Source organism: Acomys minous, assembly GCF_964271855.1.
Source record: "Acomys minous genome assembly, chromosome: 9".
NCBI classification, from domain to species: Eukaryota; Metazoa; Chordata; class Mammalia; order Rodentia; family Muridae; genus Acomys; species Acomys minous.
The window spans coordinates 98,574,416-98,582,439 of record NC_140490.1 but is presented as its reverse complement, the minus strand read 5'-3'; the positions used below and the strand labels follow the sequence as shown (position 1 = coordinate 98,582,439).

The window sequence follows — 8,024 nt, the reverse complement described above, 5'->3', positions numbered from 1 at the left end:
TTTATGCTTAAAGGTAAAAGAAACTGATAGCTTAGAAATTTTATTTAATGTGTCAGAAGCTTGGTTAATAATTTAAAAACTAAATATTTCAAACCATAAAAACCTCCTGGAATACAACACATAATTATTAATGATGTATATACAAATCCATACACCAGATGCCAGAGACGCCAAATATGGTACTGGAAAAGCATCAAACATTTAAGAATTAATCGTTATATTGGTAATTGTTTATCTACTTCTTCTATCAGAAAGCCTGCTAAGAAATTTACCTACATATCTGAATAAATTCTTCCAACTCAACAACACATATATATTATTAAGTATGTGTTACAGATACAGACATTAGGTTTCAGATTAGCATAAATTCAAGTCAGGTAATAATTAAATAGAAGTATTAATATTCAACTGTTCATCTGGTTTTAAATTCTTTACCCCCAAACACTGTTGTGCATACTTGTGTCAACAACATAGCTCACCTACCTTGTATTTCTTGCCACTCAATATTTACCCTTTGGTTTTGCTCTATAAATCTTCAAGCTGTGAACCGCCTATAAACTATGTGGATTTATACTCATTTCCAAGTTCAGATCTAACAAAGGGATCATAGCTGATCCATTCCACCTTCTTTGACCAGAGATTTTTGTCCCAAGACCTCCCCCCTCATAACCCTCTGACTGTCCATGTGTCAGGTCCCTGGCCCTATTCCAATAAGCTGGTAGCAAACAGGAACACAGAGGGCACTAGAGAGAGCCAAGAGGGAAGCAGGGTCTCACCCTGTTAGCGGGAGCTGTGTATGGGACAGAGTCCCTTGGCAGAGGCTGAAGAAACTGGTGGTATATAAAAACTGAGAAAGGTTTGGGAACTTCAAATTTTATTCTATGAAGGAACATTTGATGATATGAGAAGAGTTCACACAAATATTAAATTTAAAACTATAGCTACAAAACTTCAATGTAGTAGCAATCTTCCTTTTTGAGCATACACGATTTTCTATTTTACGGTTGTTCATGAAGAAAGGCACGATACTCAAAAATTAATCCCCAAAGAAAAGCCCTCAAAGTCTTAAACATTTCTGGTCCCAGGTGGTTTTGGATAGGGAATACTCAACCTGGCATTTGTGCAGTTATATAAATACTTGTGTGTGTGTGTGTGTGTGTGTGTGTGTGTGTGTGTGTGTGTGTGTGTGTGTGAAGAGAGAGAGAGACAGACAGACAGACAGACAGACAGACAGACAGACAGACAGAGACAGACAGACAGAGAGGCAGGCTATGGCTAGATGGATAAGAGATAAAAGTTTTGTTACTGCTCAGGCATAAAAACCTGAAATATAACACCAGCATCCATAGAAAGAAAGCTGTGTGTAGCCATGTGTGCCTGTAACCTAGTGCACGGGCACTTTCACATACATGTGCACATACACCCCACACACACACACACACACAGAAAGAATTTAAAAAAAATGTTCACTGGAAGGTAACGTGAACTCTCCGTATTTTTTTTTTTCTGAGACAGGGTTTCTCTGTGTAGCCTTGGCCATCCTGGACTCACTTTGTAGACCAGGCTGGCCTCGAACTCACAGCGATCTGCCTGCCTCTGCCTCCCAAGTGCTGGGATTAAAGGCGTGCGCCACCACGCCCGCCTCTCCGTATTTTTTTTCAGACTCATAATAACGAATTTTATGCTTGCACATTTTAAATGGTAACATAAATATTCTTGTTTTGAAAAGGAATCAGAATGAATGACATGGTTTTGTTTGGCTTTGCTCTGCCTCGCTGATCTTAAATGAGGGTCTCATGGAAATCAGGTGGCCTTTAAATTCAGTCCTTCTAAGTAAGCGAGGGAAATGTCAGAAAACAGTAAATTACAATACAGTTCTAAACAGTAAATTACAATACAGTTCTATCTTATGGTCAGAAAGTTGATTAAATATGCTTGTGTATAATGAGTAATCTCCATGGATTTAACAAAAAGTGTGTGGTTTCTCATTTATATGGGCTTGCTTTTTTATTATCCTACAAGAAACATGCCTTACATACATAACTTTCAGAAGTAAAGATTGATTTTATTTTACATTGCTTTGTTTAATGAGCATGTTTCTGGTTAGGGAGGATATGGGACCTTTTCTCATTCTTTTCTCTCTCACTTGGAGATCACAGGGCAGACCTCCACCATGAAGCCTGCTTAGTCACGTGACACAGCACACCAAGGGCAGAGGCAATCTCCCAACCAGTACTGGGGATTTTCTCTTGAATGGTGGATGGCCTCTAGAGGTTAATTCTGCTTCGAATGCATCTCTACAGTGCCCGTTCTTCTCATATCCATGGTAACAAGACTTCTGTGAGACTTTTTATTTGCATACCCCGAAGGCTCCCAGAACGTAGTAAGGAAAGAAAACATGCCGGAACACTCCAACCCGACACATTTCACGTTAGCCACAGTCTGAAATCATTAACTGTGAACATTAATAGCTCTTTAAAAATAAAATTTGAAAAAAAAATAACATTATGATGTGATGCGGCAAACCCACTCTGGAGTGTGTGCCTAAAAGAACTGACAGCACGGGCTTGAACAATACTTGTACGGCCATATTCAGGCAGCATTATTCAAAACAGCTGAAACGGTGAATTGAGCTGATTGTCCAGCAAGGGATGGATAAACAAAAAAAGCCTGAAAATAGCCAGGCTTTAAATAGAATAAAATGCAGACATTACATCTCGATTGTCTTGAAGACACTGTGCTACAAGCCTGCTGCAAAAAAAAAATAATCTATGATTTCTGTAGTGCAAGGACCCAAGAGTCATTATATCAGAGACAGGAAGTAGAATAATGTTTTCTATAATAATAATAATAATAATATTATTATTATTATTATTATAGAATTATTTTCCATACATGCAGACCTGTGTATGTGCATATGTATGTATTGGGTATACTTATGTGGACATACAGAGAAAGGCATGCGCTATGCCTAATATTGACTTCTGTACCGCAAAGTCTTGCATGAATGCTGTCACACACCGTGTCTTTCCTTGACTTGATCCTCTCCCTTGGCGCCAATGCGAGATTTGTCTGTGTTGAGACAGACAGAGCCAGTTAACTTATTTTAACTGCTCTATAATATTCCACTAAACAAATAGTCCCGTGACTTCGGAGCTTTTCTCTGCTAACGGCTATTTAGGTTACTTTCAAGTGTTTGTTTGACAAACAATGAATAATCCTTCCAAATACCTGAGTTTCTCTATATACCTGAAAAGTCAATTGCTAGATGTTAAGAATAATTAGTACTTAAAAAAGAAAGAAAATCTTGGCTCCCAGGAGGCCTAAAGAAGGATACAGCTGTATCTCTAGTAACCCTTGATCCCCTGGCTCTGACAATAGGGCTGTTGCAGTTGCAAGCATCTTTTCCTCCAACCATATTCCGGATTAGTCAGCTGAGCGGGGGGGGGGGGGGGGGGGGGGGGGGGGGCGGGGGGGGGGGGGAGAAGACAGGATCCAAGAAATCACTCAACAAACACTCCAGTTTTTACTGGCTGAGAATGAGTCACCCAGCTACCGCAGACGCAGACAGAATGCAGGGTTTTCCTAACAGTTTTTCTGGAGGTAGAAAAATTTGGTGTCCAGGCTTCCAACTAGCTTGTCCACCATTTCACCTTTTAACTGTTATATAGGTTTATTGCCATGTTTATTAATTTATTTTTTTCACTGTTACTTTTGACATCCTATCCATTTTTTAGTTTAACTTCTTAATATCTAAAATATAAGCACTAGCAATTCATATGTGTGTGTGTGCATGCATGCATACACGCATATACACACTAACTTATAGATGTACCACAGGACATTTTTCCTTCCATGTGTGAGTCCCAGGGATCGAACTCAGGTCCTCAGGCTTAGCAGCAAGAGCCTTCATCCGCTGAGTCCTCTCACCTGGCCTTGTGCCACTTTCACATCTACTTTGTGATTCCTCATTCCCAGAGGGGAAACTACAAAATAACTTTATTACTGTTCCCTTTGTGTTCCCTGTGCCCCACTTCTTCACCCCATGTCACCCCCTCTTTCTCCTGGCCCATTTCCCACCCAGGCAAAAGGAAAAATGTGTCCTTTGAAGATTTTTAATTATCCACTCCCACGTGACCTCTCTCAGAGAGACACTTGAGGACACTGTGCTGCCTTCAACATAAATTAAACACTGAGCCATGTCACGCTTCTCCGGAGCCAATGAAGAAGTTAAAGACACTTGGAACACAAGGCCGGGCACTTGTCATTCTGAGTCTTTGAAAGGATTCTGTCCCCTGGGATCATGGTGTTCTTTCAGTAACATCGTTGGTAAGCGCAGCTTCCTGTGGACATAGATAAAGCGGCTGCCTAGCCACTGCTCTGGTCTTCAGCAGGCTTCTCTAGAGACACAAGGTTTGAAAGTGATCTCAGGAGCTGTCAAGATAGTTCAGTGGGGTCAAGGTGCTTGTCACAAGGGCTAGTGACTCGAGTTTGGTCCCTGGGAGGGGACCTGGGAGTTTGGTCCCTGCTGGAGGGAGAGAATGAACTTCCACAAGAGTGCCCTCTGACCTCCGCATGCGTGCTGCAGTTGTGTGCACTCACACCCAGGACACAGACAGACAGACACACACACACACACAGAGACATATATATATAACTCCCAGAGAGAACATGAAAAAGTTAGAAGACAGCCACTCACCCCAGCTTCTCCCTGACCCCAGACTCACCCCAGCCATAAACAACAAGAGCCCAAGGGCTATGCTGCCAGCCAGGAAGCAAGGGGCTGAGAGATGACATCTACGGGGGTCCCTGTGGCCACCATGGCCAAGAGTTTGGTTCAACATGTCTCAGTAGCTGCTGTTGGTTCAAACTTTGTAAGTCTGACCCCCGAATAGTTTAACTTAGGCATATTTAAGCACAGCACAATTTGGTGAAATTTCCCTGGTAATAAGTAACTCAATTCCCACGCGCACAATAAAGCTTAAGATGGGACTATATTGAAACAGTTTGTAAAGTCCACATGACACTGTCCGTACAGATAGGTATAGATTGACGATCTGATGGTAAATGACTAGTGGAGGATCCAGTAGGTAGCACAAAGGTCACCAGGCTATTAGCCATTTCTAGTCTCAGCCTTCTGGGTGGAATACAAGCTATGCATTCTTCCCTTTGAATGATCAATCTGTATGTTTAACATCCCAGGTCCCCAGTAGTGCTTCTCTGTGCGCACAAAGACCCACCCTGGGAGAGACGGAGGCCGCTCCAATGTGGAAGGACTCTTCACCTTGGTAATGGCGACGCCTTGCCATTCTCCCCGAAACTAAATATAGGCAGATTGCTAAATGAGCCAGAAGTTCCCCCCATGGTTTCCTTTTGGGTTTTAATTCAACCATTAGCCAATGATGATCAACTCAAAGGCCAACCCGTCTCCCCTCCCCAGAGGTCAAAAGAGAGGGTATGGCTGAAAGTCTGAGTTGTCTTTGCTTGGTTTATTTCCCTTGGCAACCAGCCTCTGTCTGAAGGCTACCCAAGAGGCCCCAAACATCAGTTATCGCGTTAGCAACCAAAAGTCACCTCATTTCTGAGAATCGACAAGCAGTTTGGGGGGAGTTGTATGCCAGGAAGTGGGGCATAGACTAAATATTCATTTTTTTTTCCTACTGTGTCAAATCTGCTCAGATTCTAAAAAGCCATTAAGAGTGTCCCTTCCAAAGGAGGGGCTGCCATTCTGCACACAACTCCCTCACTGCTACTGCGAGTCCTGGCTGTCTATTTTTAAATATCTGTGCACAGAAAAGGAAACAAAATACCCCAAGCACTTCCCAGATCCAGACGAACTTGTCTGGGTTTGGGTTGCTTAGTTGTTGTGGAAAGCTGTTCTCACAGTCCGGAGCAGGGAGAGCCGATTGTGTGGTGTTGCCTGCAGCGACCAGTGAGGCTAGATGGATAGCCTAGCTGAGGAGCCAGGACTTATGCCCAAGGTAGAAACATTAAATAGGAGGAGAGTCCCAAAGGGTATTTTGATCATTGCTAAAGAAGTAAACCAACGAGTCTCCTGCCCCCCCCACCCCACCCCCCACTGCAAAACAGTCAGATTAAATAAGAACAGTGGGAGTGCCCAGAGCCAAAACAGAGAGTTCCTTGGTGAGTAGGACATGAAGTAAGAGGGACCTGGGGGGGGTGGGGGGGGAATTTATTGGTTATCCCTCAGGATGTCTGGGACAATTTTCGGGTGTTTGAATCCACTCAGTGTATGTGGCCTCCCTCAGGGAACAACCAAGTGCCACCCCACTCTCTGGTCTATGATCTTACTTTCTGTGGTTTCTATTCACCCACAGTCAAACTTGGCCCCAAAATAATCTATTGAATTTTGTAGAAATAAGCTGGGCCCTGTGGCACATGCCTGTAATCCTAGTACTCTGAGAGGCAGAGGTAGGTGGATCTCTGTGAGTTCAAGGCCAGCCTGGTCTACAAAGAGTGTCCAGGACAGCTAAAGCTACACTGAGAAACCCATCTTGAAAAAACAACCAAAAAAAAAAAAAAAGGAAAGAAAGAAAAATTAAAATTGAAAAAATAAATTATTAACAGGTTATCAATAACTTCTATTATAGTACCTTGACATGCGTTCTATTTTATAATTGTTTTAAGTAATAATAATTTATCCGAGCATATTCCCCAGGACTGCTTGCAGATGCATGATCCATCAGGGAAGAAAAAGCTGAAGGAGTTGGCCATAGTTAGAGCAACGTGATTTCTCACATCACAGGAGACCAGGAAATGGAGTGCTAGACCGGAAGTAGGGGTGAATTTAGCTCTCTGATGTGGAAGACGTGCTACACCCACAGGCGAGGAAGGTGCTGGCCAGCAGACCGGCTGCGTTTCATCTTCCCAGGACACCACACCCATTTGTCCAACCTCATCTCTACACCTGGTTCATCCACACGGAATCTGCGTGGAAAGCAGGGAGCTTTCCCTCAGCCTGTGAGTACAAACTTTGTTCTGAGGTCTCCTGTAACAGGCCAAACTATGAATAAACAAACTTGCTCCACTTTTCTCTCGTTGGCCCATCTGCCATGACACCTGTCTTACGTAGGGTGACTATTGTTGTGATGGAACAGCATGACCAAAAGGAATTTGGGGAGAAAGGGGCTATTTGACTTACATTTCCCCATTGCTGTTTATCATCAAGGGAAGTCAGGACAGGAACTCAAAACAGCGCAGGAACCTGGAGGCAGAAACTGATGCAGAGACCATGGAGGGGTGCTGCGTACTGGCTTGCTTATCCCGCCTTCCTCAACCTGCTCCCTTATAAAAGCCAGGACCACCAGCCCAGGGATGGCACTACCCACAATAATCTGGGCCCTCTCTCATCAACCACTAACTAAGAAAATGCCCTACAGGTTTGCTTACAGGTTGCTCTCAGGGAAGCGTTTTCTAAATTGAGGCATCCTCCTCTCCAATGACTTTAGCTTATGTCAAGTTGACATAAAAACTATCCAGCACAATTATAAAAAGAAGGAAAGGGACTCCCTTTTCTGGCCCTATACTTGTTTAAAAGTCTAAAAAAAAAAATTTCCAAGGCCAATAGCTTAAGAACTGCTGACTTATGGAAAAAGAAACATTTCCCTACTTTGAGACTTCTCAGGGCCATCAGCACACTACTGGGCATCAAAGTATACATTTATCCTTTAAAACATATATGAGTGATTTCAGGCCAGGCTACATTACAGAGAGAGACCCTGTCAAACTGAACAAAATACTGAAAACAGACTTACTTAATTCAAGTTCTGTGTGTCATAGAAGAAGATTTCAGACCACATCCCCCAAACACAGAGAAGGCTATTTTGTGCTTAAATTCTGTGATGAATGCACAGCCATGTAGCAATGGGATTGGACAAAACGGTATGATGTCATGGGAACAGTCTGAATGGGGAAATCCAGGAAGGTCTGCCTGCTCAGCTTCTCCATTCCATCTCTGTCCCTTCCTCCTGGGAATGAGACAGGATCTCTCTACAACAAGTAAG

At 43.0% G+C, this 8,024-nt stretch overlaps 1 long non-coding RNA gene across 1 annotated transcript; it reads left to right on the top strand.

Annotated features, from left to right (window-relative positions):
• The first annotated feature begins 4,059 nt into the window (after window positions 1-4,059).
• Window positions 4,060-7,011, top strand: LOC311604620. The gene is made up of 3 exons (XR_014781583.1): window positions 4,060-4,329; window positions 5,203-5,288; window positions 6,680-7,011. It is a non-coding gene; the product is annotated as an uncharacterized lncRNA (long non-coding RNA).
• The last annotated feature ends 1,013 nt before the right edge of the window (window positions 7,012-8,024 follow it).